This window comes from Pinus tabuliformis, chromosome 6 (assembly GCF_031772625.1).
Source record: "Pinus tabuliformis cultivar Carrire ecotype Pingquan chromosome 6, CPIR1, whole genome shotgun sequence".
NCBI classification, from domain to species: Eukaryota; Viridiplantae; Streptophyta; class Pinopsida; order Pinales; family Pinaceae; genus Pinus; species Pinus tabuliformis.
Window position 1 is genome coordinate 1290084052 of NC_142292.1, and position 16297 is coordinate 1290100348.

The window sequence follows — 16297 nt, forward strand, 5'->3', positions numbered from 1 at the left end:
CAAATGGTCACCTGGATTGCCTGCAATTGTCCAGAGAAGATCTGCTCCTCTTTCACTCCAGAACACTCTCACAACACTCAAATGATGTAAATGGTGAAAATGGAGGCTCAAAAACTTCCTTATAGTCACTTTGGAGGTATGAATTATCTTAATTAAAGTCATTGAAGTAGAATTAGTTCATTTCCTATGTTATTTATCAGGCGCCATGTCGACATATTGTCAAATATTACTCATGTTTTGATGAAAGGACTTTCAGGGATGAATTGCAGAAATGACCATGTTCGATTCACTATGAGTGCTTTATTTTATGGGATATTTTCTCACTCTTGAACTGAAAAATCCCTGATTTTTTGTCATCGAGCTCGTTAAACTCCTACGACGACGGTATGAGTGCTTTCTTTTTTGGGACTCTTTCTCGCTCTTAAATTGAAAAATCCCTGAGTTTTTACCTTCTTCGGGCTCGTTAAATCTACGAAGAAGTATTGAGAAGTTCTTTTATCTCTTTTTCCTTGCTCATTAAACTAAAAAAGATACCTCGATTTTTCTTCATTTGACTCCTTAAAATTTGATGAAGATCTATTGAGTTTTTCGCCACGTGACTCATTAAAATTTCAAAACGAATATCGAGTTTACTCTTTCCCCTCGTACTCGTAACAAAATGAGGCAAATGTCTATTAAGTATAGGTTTATCTCTTTATTCAGACTTAGTAGACTAACTTACAGAAAACGAACCTTTTCATGTATACTATTAAACCTTTGTCACACCCGATTTAAAAATATGACCAAGGGACCACCCCAGCGTCGCTCTTTACGATATTTTCAAATCTTGAAATATGAAATGACCACCGAGTTTACCCGTCTGGACTCATTAAATTAATCAGATGGGGAAAGTGGACAATACAATTGCTTTATGTGATTATTTGAAAAAAAAATTGGCAGCAGTCTCTCTCTTAAACATGGCACTCCCTCAGCAAAACCTTCTTTGTGACAGCCTCTCAATATGAACCTTACCATCCTATGAGTTTAGCCTATATACCCCGATGTTCTTGCATCTCTGTATCTTAACACTCTTTGGTGTTCATGAGTCTAGTGCTGCATGGTAAAAACCTTTGTGTCGTGCCTTCTATCATTCAAGGGAAACCCTTTATCTTCTATTTCCTTCATCAAACCATCAAGCATATTCTTCCATCATGCCCTCTGTCGATTCAACCCAATGCTCAAACTATTCTTCAAAAAACAAATCATTCTTGTCCCATTTCATGACAACTGATGTAGGACACATTATGGCCCACTTTTCGACAAGTTTCCTCCTATCGACTTCAACACTCTATCTAGGAAGCAAACCTAAGAACACTTCAGTGCCTTGGAACTTGTAGACATCAGTGGCAGATTACCTTGTGCTTGGTCAGGGGTTTTCATTATTGGCTCCTGGCTAAATGATTCTACAAGTGTTCGATGACAAAAACATTATTCACACTTGATAGATTGTACTGTACATCTTGGAGACCATCACCATTATCGTTGGCCATCCTCATGTTTGTTAACAGTCTCCATTATTGACTAGTAATCAAATGATTTTGTACATGTTCGACCTCAATGCCTTTATTCACATGCATCAACCTATGTTGTTATGGTGAAGCAGAGATCAAGACCTTGGGTAGAGGCTTACATCACTCAGCCTTGTTTCCTCTCCCAAGTTGCGTATATTATTTTTTGGAGACAGCTCATCAGAATGATCTTATTATGACACATGGTCCGCATTTTGCTTATCGGCAGCCACGATCGTCATATCTCTTTGTTGAGAAATCACTCTGACATAGATACTGAATGTGGGAATTCCCAACTTAGGACATGATTTTAGATGTTTTATATATATGTCTTGTATCAGGTTTTTCATATTCCCGAAGCTCCAATCCTCTCTCTCTTTTCTTGAAGAAAATGACAGTTATATAAAGTATTTTGGCCATCATCTCTACCTTTGATCTCACACTTTAGGGGGCATCTATTACACAGGAAACTGACCTCCTCATCAGCTTAGAGGAGAAGGGCAAGATGGCTAAAAGATTGACCATGTTCACAGGCCTAGTTGTCAAGCTAATGCTCTCCAGGAACTAGCAACCTGCTTTATAAAGCTTCCTAGCCATGCATCAGGTGTGTTAGTCCCTAGGGTAACTCTGTTTGTTGCCTCAGGAAGAGCATTAGTCAACTTAAGTGAGTTTCTGGAGGTCAAAGGAGCACATTGACCAAGAAATATCCCTATATTCACTCCTATATGAGCTCATAAAGTAGGGAAACATCCAGATTCAACTTGTTTGGAGGAATTTCTATTCCTAATGGAGTTTACAAACAGGGAAAGAGAGCTAAAGCATGGAAACATCTCTACTTTTTCCCAAAGGAACTAATGAAGGATTTGGCAAGTCTTATCCTCTCATGTTATATATTTGAGGCTAGGGACATTGTGAAAGGGGTCGAAACTATTGAAAGGATTGCCTATTGACTGTTGAAGCTTGTATTGGGCATTGGCTATTCAAGAGGTTAAGAAGACAAAGAGAGAGAGGATCTGGAGGAGTCAGGAAAGGTTGAGGCAACCGATAGTTGTAATCACTATTTTCTATCATTAGTATAGACTTGAAATTGTGTTGTCTATTCCATGGTGTTGGTATTGTGATTTATTTACATGTTTATGCAACACTAATGATTATGAGTGGCTTAGATGTATGTAGTTAGATATCCCTATGTATTATTGTATTGATTATTGAAGTTATATGTTGTGATATTACACCTCATCTTTTTTATATGTAGGTATGGATCTTAGATTTAGTTAAGGGGTTTTCCACTATGCTACTTTGCGTTCTCTAGCAACACCACACTAAGATCTGAACTAACAATCCTTCTTCTTTCTTTGATTATCATTTCAATAATACGGATATTTGCATGTTTATTTGGGCTAATTGTAGCTAATCTAACTATCTGTCGACGATCCCAGGAAGATCCTTGAGGGTATCTCCATCACCAAACACTCATGCATTAATCCCTATAGCACAGTTCAACAAATGGCTCGAGCTATGCTTGATGAATCTGAAACTCCAGACACCTTCTGGGGTGAAGCTGCACATACTACAGTAAATATTCTCAACAAAGCTCATGTTTGTGTAAATAGTGATCAAACTCCATATGAACTTTGGTATGGTAAGCATCCTACTATAAAACACTTTAGAGTTTTTGGAAGCAAATGTTTCATCAAAAGGACTGATGAAAAACTTGGTAAGTTTGAACCCAAAGTAGACGAAGGAATATTTCTTGGTTATTCATCTAGAAGTAAAGGATACAAATGTTATGATAAGAGACTTCGAAAAATTGTTGAATGCATTGATGTTGTAATCGATGAAGCATACAGAAATCCAGAATAGGTGACATTAGCAAAGGAAGATGATAATGATGAAGATGGTGAATGCTTTCTCGTATCAAATCGAAATGATATAGAGGAAGAAACCAATGAAGCATCAAAAGAAGATACATCTGACAGGGAAAAGGCTCCATCCAGGTATGTTCAAAAGAATCATCCAAAATCTCAAATTCTAGGAGAAAAAGGGTCTGGAGTATAGACAAGAAGAACTCTTGTAGGAGCTTCTAGTTATCTAGCATTATTATCCTCCATAGAACCACAAAATGTCAATGAATCTTGCAAAGATGAATGTTGGGTTAAGGCCATGGATGAAGAACTAGACCAAATTGAAAATAATGATACTTGGGAATTAGTTCCTAGACCTCATGATAAAAATTTCATAGGAACAAAATGGATATTCAAGAATAAGTTGAATGAAAATGGAGAGGTTATTAGAAATAAATCAAGGATTGTTTGTAAAGGGTATGCTCAACAAGAAGGTATAGACTTTGAAGAAACTTTTGCACATTTTGCTAGACTTGAATCCATAAGAATGTTTCTTTCTCTTTCAAGTTTTCAAAAATTCAAATTGTATCAAATGGATGTAAAATTTGCATTTCTTAATGAAGATTTAGAAGAAGAAGTATATGTTGAACAACCAGAAGGATTCATTATGGGAAATGATGCAAAGCTTGTATGAAAACTCAGAAGGGCTCTATATGGATTGAAACAAGCTCCAAGGGCATGGTATTATCGTCTTGACAAATATCTTCAACAACAAGGTTTCACAAAAGGATCTCCAGACAACAACTTATATACAAAAATTGAGAATGATAAACTGCTAATTATTGTTGTTTGTGTTGATGATATCATCTTTAGCAGCAATGAAGAATCTACGAGTCAAAACTTTTCTTTTGTTATGCAACAAGAATTTGAAATGTCTTTACTTGGAGAACTAAATTATTTTCTTGGTCTACAAGTACAAAAAACAAAACATGGCATCTTTCTTTCACAAACTAAGTATGACAAGCAGATTCTGAAGAAGTATGGAATGGAAGATTCCAAACGGTATGTAATTCAATGGTAACAGGATGTACTCTCGGTTCTAATGATGAATCTCCTATAATGAATCAACTAGTGTAGAGATATATGATTGCAAGTCTACTTTATCTAACAGGTACCAGACCAGATATCATGCATGCAGTAGCAATTGTTGGAAGGTTCCAAGCGAATCCAAAGTAATCACATCTTCATGTTGTAAAAAGAATATTCAAATATATACAAGGAACTCAAGACTTTGGTCTATGGTATCCTAAAGATACAAATCGCACTCTTCATGCATATACAGATGCGGATTGGGTTGGAAATGTTGATGACCGAAAAATCACTAGTGGAGGTGAATTCTATATGGGATCACAATTAGTATCTTGGTTCAACAAGAAACAAAGTTCAATTGCCTTATCTACGACTGAAGTCCAATATGTGGTTGTTGCATCTTGTTGCACACAACTACTCTAGATGATGCAAACATTACAAGATATTCAAATCACATGCTCTCCACACATCTCCATTCTATGTGATAATACAAGTGGTATTAGTATTTCAAAAAATCCAATCATGCACTCCAAGACCAAGCAAATATCCATTAAGTACCACTTTCTATGAGAACAAGTGCTTAAAAAAAAGGTTAAATTGGAGTATGTTCCCTCCAAAGAATAGGTTGTTGATATATTTACCAAACCTCTTCCCAGAGAAGCATTTGAATATCTCAAACAAAAGTTGGGAGTTGTTTCTGCCTCATCCTTATGTTAAAATTAGTTTTCAGAGGAATGTTCCCTATACACGGATTTCATGAAGTAAAGTTGCGTATATACACGAGTTTCTGTGCCTGTAGTAGCGTATGTGTTTTTCTGATAGAAAAATAGTGGGTCAAACAAAAAATTAGTTTCTGACATGGGTTTTCAGTCTGATATTGATGGTTACAGTCTACTGATATTCTTTGTTCATTACTGTTTATTTGATTGATGAAGATGCCTTAATGAATGAATTGTTGACAATGCACAGGTAGCAAAGGTTCAGGGGGAGCATTAGTCTTCAAAAACATTATCCATTGTTGCCATCATGGTCATTGAATTCCAATATGGTCACAAATATTAATATCATTTATTGTAAAGGTCATGTAACGACCTATGGTGTAATAATATGTCTCTTTCTGTCATAGTATATTATGAATGAGTCCTTTTGGACATATGATGTAATTTTTACCCCACTATGCATGGGAAGGATGATGTAATAATTGCAATTTTTCAAGTCATGTATGAAAATTTGGTATCTCCCCACTTAGTTGCGTGATTGATGTATGTATGAGTCATTGGTGATAGGAAGGTAATACTCACATAGTTGAGTTATAGAGACATGTTATTCTTTTGAAAAATATTTCTACAGACTCTGCAAGTACTCAAGGGGGGCTTGGACAATATAGTGCATCTCAGCATGTACTAAGGAGAACATCTTGGTCTACCCTTTGCCCTTGATGTCAAAGGGGGAGAGTATCTTGGTGCCACTTGATATATCTAACAGGTTCTACAGCTTGAAGTAATCAACACCAATATGGTTGCCATCAAGTCCAAAGGGGGAGATTGTTGGCATTGTGGTATAGGTGTTGTCCTTGATGGAAACACAATCATAGGTCAATTCAGATTTGATAAAGGGAAACTCACATTTTAACAAGTCAATTCAGAGCTAACAAGGTAATGGTACAGAAGAACAAGATGATGGGAGAAAGGACTACAGATCAGAATCAAACGATTGAAGAAAAATAATGTTTTAAGTTGTATACAATGGTTCACCTAGTCCAAGTAGCGTATACAAGTGGGTTCATAGAACAAAAGGCGCATATATGTATGCACGCACTTTCACAAGAGGAAAATCACGTATGGGATGCAAAATTAAGATTAATGAATACCAAGGGTCCATACCCTGGTAATAGCCCACAATATTGAGCGAAATAACAGTTACTTGATCCCATCCAAGAATACCATAGGTTCTAAGTGTTTTTTTGATCTGAGGTATTGAGAAAGTCTAAAACTATATAAGGAGGAGAATATCAAAGGGCTAGGTGTGCAAGTGAAAGGGTTTTTCATGAATACTTTTATCTGAAATATATTTTATGTTGTAAGGGATATGTTTATGATATGATCTGAAATATCTTGTGCACCTTTAGATACAATGTTAGATCAAGATCATGAGACTTGAAATGACTTATCATTGTATGATCTGATAATGGATGGGCTAAAGTTGAACGCTAGCGCATGTTTTATCCTTTAAATGTTGTGATCTGGGTATGTCTGAAGTCTGGAATAGCTATGAAGTTATAAGTTATTATTTGCAGATCTATATGCTGGTTTGCCTTGGTGAAGGCACATTTACATGCTCATTCGACACTTCCAAGTAGTGTATGCAAAAGAAAAGTATGTTGTTCAGACATGACTGATATATCTGATTATTACTATTGTTTTATTGTTGTTTGTCAAATATGTCTTCATTATATCTGAATGTAAAACTGATTGTATAAGAAGATTGAGTCTGGTTGATTGATCAATTGAGCTAGAAGGGTGATCTTTGCTGCAATCTATTTAGAACTCTGTAATTTGATAGTAGATCTTCAAAATGGAACTGGTTGATACAAATTTTGATTCAAAGGTTTTATGATTCATTATCCTTAGAGGTATACATAATTTGGGTTAAAGGAAGTAGTGTATACATGCAGGTTGGCTTCATTGAAGTAGCATATACATTCTAACATATGATTTTTGAGGTTGTAGTTGGTTCTGGTTGTTTATGCAGTGTTCTGGGTTCAGCTCTATGTTCTGGTGACAGTGATATGATTGTTCTGATTGACCAATTGTTGATACAGTTGTATTTGATAGTTGTATTACAGTGGTGATTGAATTTGAGCTTCATTGTTACTATGGGTCCAATATGAAAATTTGATGAAATGTGGCCTACATATTGTGTTGTTATGTACCAGGAGTATCTAGTTTGAAAATTTATGAAATGTGGTCCCTGGAGGAAGAGTTAATGTAGTAGCCTTCTGTAGGCCAGTGCCTACGTACTGGTAAACATATCTGCCAGTACAAGAGCTAGGGGGTTGGAGCTCCCTTTCATTAGAATTTGGAAAACGAGTGCAAGTTGTAGCCTTCAACAGGTAGATGCCTATGTACTGGAAAAATCTGCACCAGTACAAAACTTGTAAACACTTTTTATTATAACAAGAGTGAAGATAGAGACAAAAACAACGGTGGTTTTTTTTCACATTGGGTTTCCACCTGAAAAATGCTGGTGTTCATGTGTGTTTCTTGTGTGTGTTGATTTACTCTATTCTTACTGCATTTGTTTACTACTTAGTAAATGCATCACACTCTGATTTAAGACAATGAATTAGTTGTTTATCAAAGTTTATTATATTTATGTTGGTTTCATTCTTTATAAGCACGAGCATATGTTAGTTTGTTTCAACAAAATAGCATATACAATTTGACATGGAAAATCATTATTGTGAAAGTTAAAATACTGATTCACCCTCCCCCCTCTCAAAATTTTTCCAAACATTTGAGTCTCTTACATAGAAGCATGGGATTCTTGTGATAGGTACACTTGAACCAACCATAGGCAGGGAGGTCATCCTCTCAGAGATTAGATAGTACATCGAGAATATCAAGCAAGCAACAGGCACATGTAATTTGTAATGAAGTCCAAGGGACACATGTGGAATGTGAATAGCCACACATTAGAATGTAATGAGCCATGTATAGAACATGAATAGTCATTGAAGTCAAAGAGTCATGAGGAATCTCAAAGGTCATTGTTGCTTGTTGTAAATATCTACTCATAACTCAAGAAAATGGATTTTTGGAAGGATTAGATTCTAGAGGACTTTCCTTGGATTCTCTAGGAAGACATGTGAGATAAATCATTCTTTGGAGAAGCAAGTTGTGGCTTCATGTTCCACTATTGGATACAATGTGTCACCTATGTAATAGTGTACTTGCGATATTGCACTTTTAAGCAGAAGCTCAATGAGCCAGCACTTCTTCATACATGTATCATAAATATAGTTGGACTATTTTGGTTATGTTTATGCTATATGTTGTTTTAATTACATACTAAGTTAATGAACTAATTTGTTTCTTAGCTATGGCTATTATTGAATGGGTATTGTTATGCTTTAACGATTGTTGTTTATTATGTGGACTAATTTGCAGGTATTCAACAATTTTTTTCCTATCTTCCTGGGTCCCCCTTTAGGATAGTACTATTACTTTTCTAACTAGTGGCTCGTTTCCCTCACTAGCAGTGGAAGTCTCCCTCGTACACCTTACATTGGGTGTCTCACAAAGCTCACATTCTTGTTGCCCCAAAGTGGTTTTGTATTCTTTTGTGTTGGATTGTAATCAAGGAATTTCCTTAAACCTTTCAATGATGGTTGGATTGTATGACCGAATGTGACTCCTACACCAAAAGATGTGAGGTCTAATTAAGACTTCACATTCGGGAGATCCCCTTACAATGTCAGCAAAATCCAACACCTTCAACATCTTTGGCACTAGAAGTAGGGCCAAATGACAAGTTGAGCTTGTGAAGTCTATTTGAATCTCTTACCTTTAATGGTTTCATCCCAGATCATAATCCCGAGGTCTTTTTCTGAAGCTTTAGATATTTCAATCCCTGTGGAATTTTTACATAACTTGTCACATCTTAAATTTGATGGCAAGGGTATAGTCACCGTCCTTGCTTATGTGGTTGAATTTTTTTAATTTGTTTTTCAAGTGGTGTTTATTTTGAAGAAATCCTCGCGTGGTTGTTTACCCTTACATTGGATTGTCATGTGAAGAAATGGTGTTATTATTTATCCACTAATTCTATCTCATATTTTAAGCATTTGGTTAATGAGCTTCGTCATGTCTTCGACAAATATGGGTATCAAGATGTTAAGAAATTGACCAACTTAGAATGGAATTGAATTAATATCTTGAACATTTTGTTGGTTAATTCCTTCATCTTTGTTATCAATTTCCATATGAGGATGTGGACTAGAAGTTATTGGATGTGAAGTTTCATTTCTTAGTCTGGATGTCAAGGAAATTTTTTGAATCTTATTCATTATGTCCTCTTGATCCAAAAGAATTTCAGCATCCTGAGGAAGAACCAAACCTACCTTTTGTTCCATGTCCTCCTCCTTTTGATACTCCATGTTTCGAACCTCAACTAATCATTAAACCAAAAGATCAATTTGTTGATGAAGAATTGATTTTTCTCTCACATCTTTCCTCTGATGATGATTCATCTGACCTTATTAATCAACCATCTTCCAATCTTGATATTCCACCAATCGATCCTTCACCCATTGATGAAATTGAACCCTTGGATGATCATGACCCTCATGATTTCCTTTTCTCTAAAATAGTGAAGATCGTGATCGTTCTAGTAATTTGGATGAACCTTTGTTCTTACATGAAGATTTGGATTTGTAGCAATTTCAAATGGAATCTGATTCAATTATCGAAGATTTTCTTTCATGTATACCTCCATTTGATCAGGAAGATAACATGCTTATCATTGAATATTTTTTCATTAATCTTGAAAATATATATTCTTTTGAATCTCATGATTTAAATATTAAATGTTTTCATGATAAGAAATTGATTGTGTTTTCCCAAAATTTAAAGTTAATTTAGGTGAGTAGGACACTTCATCCCACATTGATGGTTATGCCAGGTTCTCATCATCATGATGACATTTGTTATTTCGGTCACTTCTTGTTTCTTTTGCATAATTTCACCATCAATGTCATCTCATGGGATGTTGAATCTCTCCCCAGGGATGCTTATTTTCTTCATGTAAAATTATTCAACCCACAAGGGAGGAAATTTAATTTTACTATTGAACTTCCACTGCTACATCCCATCTTAAGAGAATCTATAATCCATAATGTAGAAATAGGGAAGATTTTTAATGAACATTTTACATCATCAATCAAAGAATATCTTGTGCATGATAACATGGATTGTGGTCAACCTAATAACATTTCTTATGACATGGATCTATCTTTGTTCAGTCTTTCTTGTATATCTTTCCCTAGAGGTTGTTTCCATCATCCTATTATAGACTCATTAGAATATTCTTTTTAGTCTGAAGCCATGTCTCATGGCCTACACTTGCATGTGCTTTGTCATGTTTTGTATGGTCAAAATCCTGGTAGTTTCTACTATTATGGGGTCTATTGTTTGAAATATAAGTTGAGTGTAATGCAACATTATAGTTGCACTTCCTATTTTCATTTGTCAAAGCATATGTTTGAATGATTTCTCTGATTCACTGCATTTCTTGTTGTTTTGGTTCTACATGATCATATATTTCGGTCTAAATGTTGGGAGAAACTTCTATTGATGCATTAGAAATTCCACTTTACATGACCCATCCCTATGTTGTTTAGGCTAGGATAGGATAGGTTAGATGTAGTTAGATGCACTGCATTATTATTGTGTGATTTCATCTTTCATGTTTCAATTTTATTCTCTTGGTTTTCTTTGTCTTTGAATAAAGTGAGTTTTGAGATTTGATGATGTGGCAAATATTTTGTGAATGGAAGTTGTAGTAACACGCAATCCTTGGCTTATTTGTTATCCTCTTCCTTGATTTGGTTAATCACTTTCGGGTCGATTTTTCTTTATGGAAAATATGATTTATGAGGCAAGCATCTTCTTAGGATTATCTTTCCTATAGGCGTTCCTATTTATTAAAAATGTGTTCTTACTTAGCTATTTGTGTAGGTTAAGATAAGGGGAAAATTTCTAGCGAAAAAAGCATCAGAGGTCTAAAACCTATATCTAAAGAAGCAACCTCCTCTACTCTAAATAAGTCAGGATCCCTCTTATGCCCGTAAAAAAAATAATAAGTTCCTATGAACAGTCCTATCAAAAGAAAAGAAAATAAAGGTTGAAAAAAGAGAAAGGCTTCCTGTGCAGGGAGGTGAAGCAAGCGACTTTGTTGGGGTACTATCCAGGCTCAATGGAAATGAAGAAATGTTTTTGTTCCTAAAGCGACTCTGTCAAGATACTGTTCATGCCTACTTGTAACGGAGCAACATTAGAGATGTAAAACTCACACTCTGACTATTTTTAATTATCCATGCTATATTACCCTTACTTACATTGTGAGGATAATGATATGGCTTATTTTATGATGTTTTTGGTGAGTAACAAAATAGGGAAGACTATATCTTTAACTAGGTAAGAATGAAGTGCTAGGGTAACCCACTGATTGAATCAATACTTCCTGAAAAAATAATACTTTGCGCTTGCAAGAAAAACATTTTATAGAAGTTGGGGTTCTCCCAATGTGTTGCCAAGTGTTGTTTCTACGACAATGACCCTCCAAAATTTTTTCCTATGTCAATTTTGGAGCCTACATCAACTATTGTTTCAAGCTTGTTACACAACATTTTTGTCATTGTCCCTATACTCCCCGTTCCACGATCTTGGAGGACCTCTATAGTGAACCCTGAATGCTTCCCCATCATGAAGAAACTCCCATTATGTCCCTCTTCATGAGCAGAACATTTCCCTTTTGCATCATTTCCCAAGAATCTTCCTTTTACCCCAATTTACAAGACTGGCACTAATGACCCATTTCCTCCTTGCGCTGATTTGTAGAGATTAAAACTAGGACTAGAATCGTACGTCATTGCTGAGCATTTTCTCGGTTACATCTATCCTCTTTTGGCAATTTTTTTAAATATGGAGTCGAAACTTCCAGGTCTAGAAGCTTCATAATAGAAGTCTGGTAAATGGTTGGGCGAGCCAAGGAAGTCAGTTTGGGCTCCTTTCCCCTATTAGAATGGAAAAAACCCAATGGATAGGGCCTTCTCCCATGATAAGAGGGACCATATCCCCTCCATCCAAGCTATATAAACCCCTCCTTTTACAAGCTAAACTAGTTTCAGTCTTAGTATTTTTGGAGCTTGAATACTCAACAAGACATCTATAGCTTGTAGCTCCCTAGTTTATGTTTGAGGGAGAATAGTGTGTTTGGTTTGGTTTGAGACTAAAGGTAAGAAGCCTTAAAAATTCCATTGTTGGGGTTATCCATGAGATGCTAGTAAAAGTGTGGGAAGTCAGATACGTCAGAGGAGACCAACAATGTCAAGGCATTGATTGTAATATCTTTCTGAACTTATATGAATACAACTATTGATTGATTTCCTACATTAAAGTGTTATCTTACATTTTATGGCTTAATGTTCCTTGACTTGTTAAGTAGGTTGAATGCAATTTGTATGTTATCACATTTTTTGTTGTTGTTTTTTTTCTTGTTTTAAGAATTCAAAGGAAGGAAACAAAAAGTAGCTGGAGTAAGGAAGAAGGATCATCACCAAGAGGAATAACGTTCTAAGAGGTAGGCCCTCTTATTTGATTCTAGCTTAAGGAAGTTTTCCATAGATTGTTTGTTTTTGGCTAGACCCACTCTCTCAGGCTAGAGGAATGGTTTGTGTCCGCATCGAGAATACACCCACACCACAAATTGGTGACTCCACTGGGGAGCCAATCCTTCTGTTTGATTGATTGTCATTTTATGGTTTTGTGCGAACTTTTATAGTATCACAATTTCCCTTTAGTTTTATCTGCTTTGCTTGGTTTACTGCTTTGAGTCTGAATTTTATAGTGGCAAGTCTGGTTTTAGCCTTTGAATTTTTTCTTTTCTTTGAATCCTTAGTCAACGTGTTTATTTTTCTGACAGTCGTGCCAATCAACACCAGTTTCTCTAGAACAGTTGTGCCGACCACCTTGTGGCACTTGTTTTTAGTTAGGCAGTCGCACCGATTCCTGTAGGTGAAGATCAGGCTTTCCCCTAGATCATAACCAATGTGTCTTTCCCTCTTGATTTATGCCTCTTAGCTTGTTCTGCCTATGTTCTCCCGGACTGGAAATCTTCGTTAGCTTGGTTTATGTGCTTGTTTGGTTTTCATTTCCTTTACTTGGTTTCTTCAGTCCTTAGATGGTTTGTGGCCCTAGGGCATCTAGGTCATCATCCATTCATCTGTTTGTGTGCTCAACAAGTCAAATTGTTGGTTAAGTTGCACCTTGCATTTCATTTTTAGTCCTTTTGTTTCTTTGATTTCCATTTAACAAGTTTGAAAATTTTCGTTTGTTGATTAAGCATATCTTTTCGGGCATAGATCACATTGCTCATCTTGTTTTTGGTTGAGTCTTTGCATCATTAGTTTGGAAGGAATTCTCTTTTGTGATTTGCATTTGCTTGAGGTTGATTTGTTTGAAAAATTTTCATTGAAGTGTTTGTGAAAGGTTTTTTTTATCATTTCATTGAAAAATACGTAATTCTAGTTTGTTGAATCAATATGTTACATTAGCTAGCATCATTGAAGACTAGAGTTGCATTGTCATTTGCAGTGGAAAAGAAATGAATTCTCTTTACTATTGAAAGGACTACTTGAAGTGCATTTGATAGGAAAGATACGAATTGGAAAGAGTTTTTCATCATTTTGTTTTCAAAAAAGTGAATTAGTGAAAAGGTCATTTTTCTTTCAATTGCTTATTTGTTGCATTGATTGTGTTTTCTACTCTCATTAGTGTAAACATTCATCAAATTGAAAGGGTGTTGTCTCATTTAGCTGCATATGGGAGTTCTTTTTTCGAGTCACATCTACAAGGCCTGAAAATCGACACATAATTTCAAGATAAACTTTAAAATTTATTCAATTAACCTAAGGTGCTTTTGAAACCTAACAATCACATTTAGAAGGTCTAGGCTAGAGACATGTTCCGGCATTTTTAAACCTAGCATCTATCATTCGCTTCACCCCTAGACAATGCTAGTATGGACTTGTGCTCCCCATATTGTCGCATATATAAAGGGATACCCCACTAGGTTGCAATCCTCTATCCATAGGAAGTCGATTCTGCCACCTTGTAAACATGATACACTGAACATAACATTGGGGAGATTTCCTACTCGTACTTGTTGATTCGCCGGGAGGTATTTTGCAATTCATGGTTACCTGGTAATCCTTTTTGCATAGATTATCCTGAGTAGTCATTTTGATATTTTTGACTCTCTAAATATAAAATATCATCTGAGAGCTTGTCCTTTCAAGCTCGTTTCAAACCAAAAGTGATAGAGCCACCTTTTCTTTTTTCTCAACTCTTAAAACATGAAAAAGCACTAGTTTGTTTTTGCGTCTTAAAAAATTGTTTCCCACGACCACATCGTGAGTATACCTTTAAATACATTTTAAAATTATTGGAATAAATCTCTCTTCTTGTTAATTGAGACAAAGTCATCATGGTTGAACCATAAGGTTTGCGTAGTTCCTCTTCCTATCCTCTATTTGAAAGATCGTCCGAGGAGCCTTTTCCTGAATTGCCGCAGTCACTTGAGGACCAAGGTGTTGAACTTGGAATTGTTCTGAGCATTCAACCTTTGTCATCTCGTCCTCCCCCTCCCTCAGATATTGGGTCACTTTTTGACATTGGCCCGGAATCTCCGGATAATCCTATCCAGACTCCCGAGAGTCTGCTGACCTCCTAAGGTTAGTTAGGACTGGTTGTTTATCCTCGGAATCCTTTGTTTGATCCTATTGTGATATCACCATAGCATCCATACAGTCCATACGATTAGCCGGGTATTCCTTTGGAATTATCCCCTCGAACATCTTCGGTCGTCTGTTGTCATTTGTTTCCACCCATGGAATCAAAAGGTGAAATCCCAGTCTCCTCTCTGGGTCACTCAGAGGTTTCCACTCCACACACTGTCGATGAGCAGGAATATCCTTTCCCTCCTGAAGGTTTCCCTTACACGAGAAGCATTCCAACCAATGTTCATCTTGATTTACCATGTAATTATGTGACTTTAGCTCAGTTGGTTTCAGGTACTCCTAGTTCCTCATTGTTATATCATAACCCTATCTGGTCATCTGACACCATGCCTACCTCAGGTTCATTCATTCAAAACCTGACCTCTTAGCTGATTGTGCATTCTACATTTACTTCAGTTCCTATGCAACCCACCTTTCCAAATCCTCTTGTTTCGTCAGTCCAAGTAATCTGTCTGGTTCAACCAATGGTCTCGAGTCATGTCTCTGTCAGTTATTCGATCCCATTAGTAAGTGGACAGGGTGTGCCACCACCTGGGGGGAAATGTCTAAATGTTTCTATGATGTCTTGCACAACCAATGTGAGTGGCTCACAAACTCACATGGTTGGGATGAACCATCCCTCTTCGGGTGCCATTCCAAACCCTACTAGTCCTGCTAGATCAAGTAATGTCCAATACTAACAGCCAAACCATGTTGGTCCATCTGGGTCAAGTAACATCCAGTACCAGCAGCCCAATGTGGCTCAGGTTTATTAACAACCTCCTTATGTTCCATATGGTTCATAAGTTATGGTTAATCTGCCTTACGTCCCTCAGCCTAGACCTTATGTTCAACCAGGTCTGTCCGCCGTGCCTGGTGGATATGGCTAGATACAGTTCAAGAACTTTCAAGGTGTCACTCCGGGAACTATTCAAGTACCCTTGCAGCAGCAAGGAGAACTTTTGTAGTAGCAAGGGAAACCTTCGTTGCAGCAAGGGCCATCCATGCAGCAACAAGGGCATATAATTCCACAGCAAGGACTACTGCAAAAATCACAATGGAAACCCTTGCAACCATTGCAGAAAACCATGCAACCACAAATGTAGTATGTTCAAAAATCCTCCTAGCCTATGTCCTCACAAGGTCAGCCTCTGCTGCCGCAGGGACAACCTTTACAGCCAAAAGTTCAACCCTTATAGCAACAAGGTCAACCTAGGTAGTAGAAACCCTTATATTCATATCAACAGGGTCAACCTTTG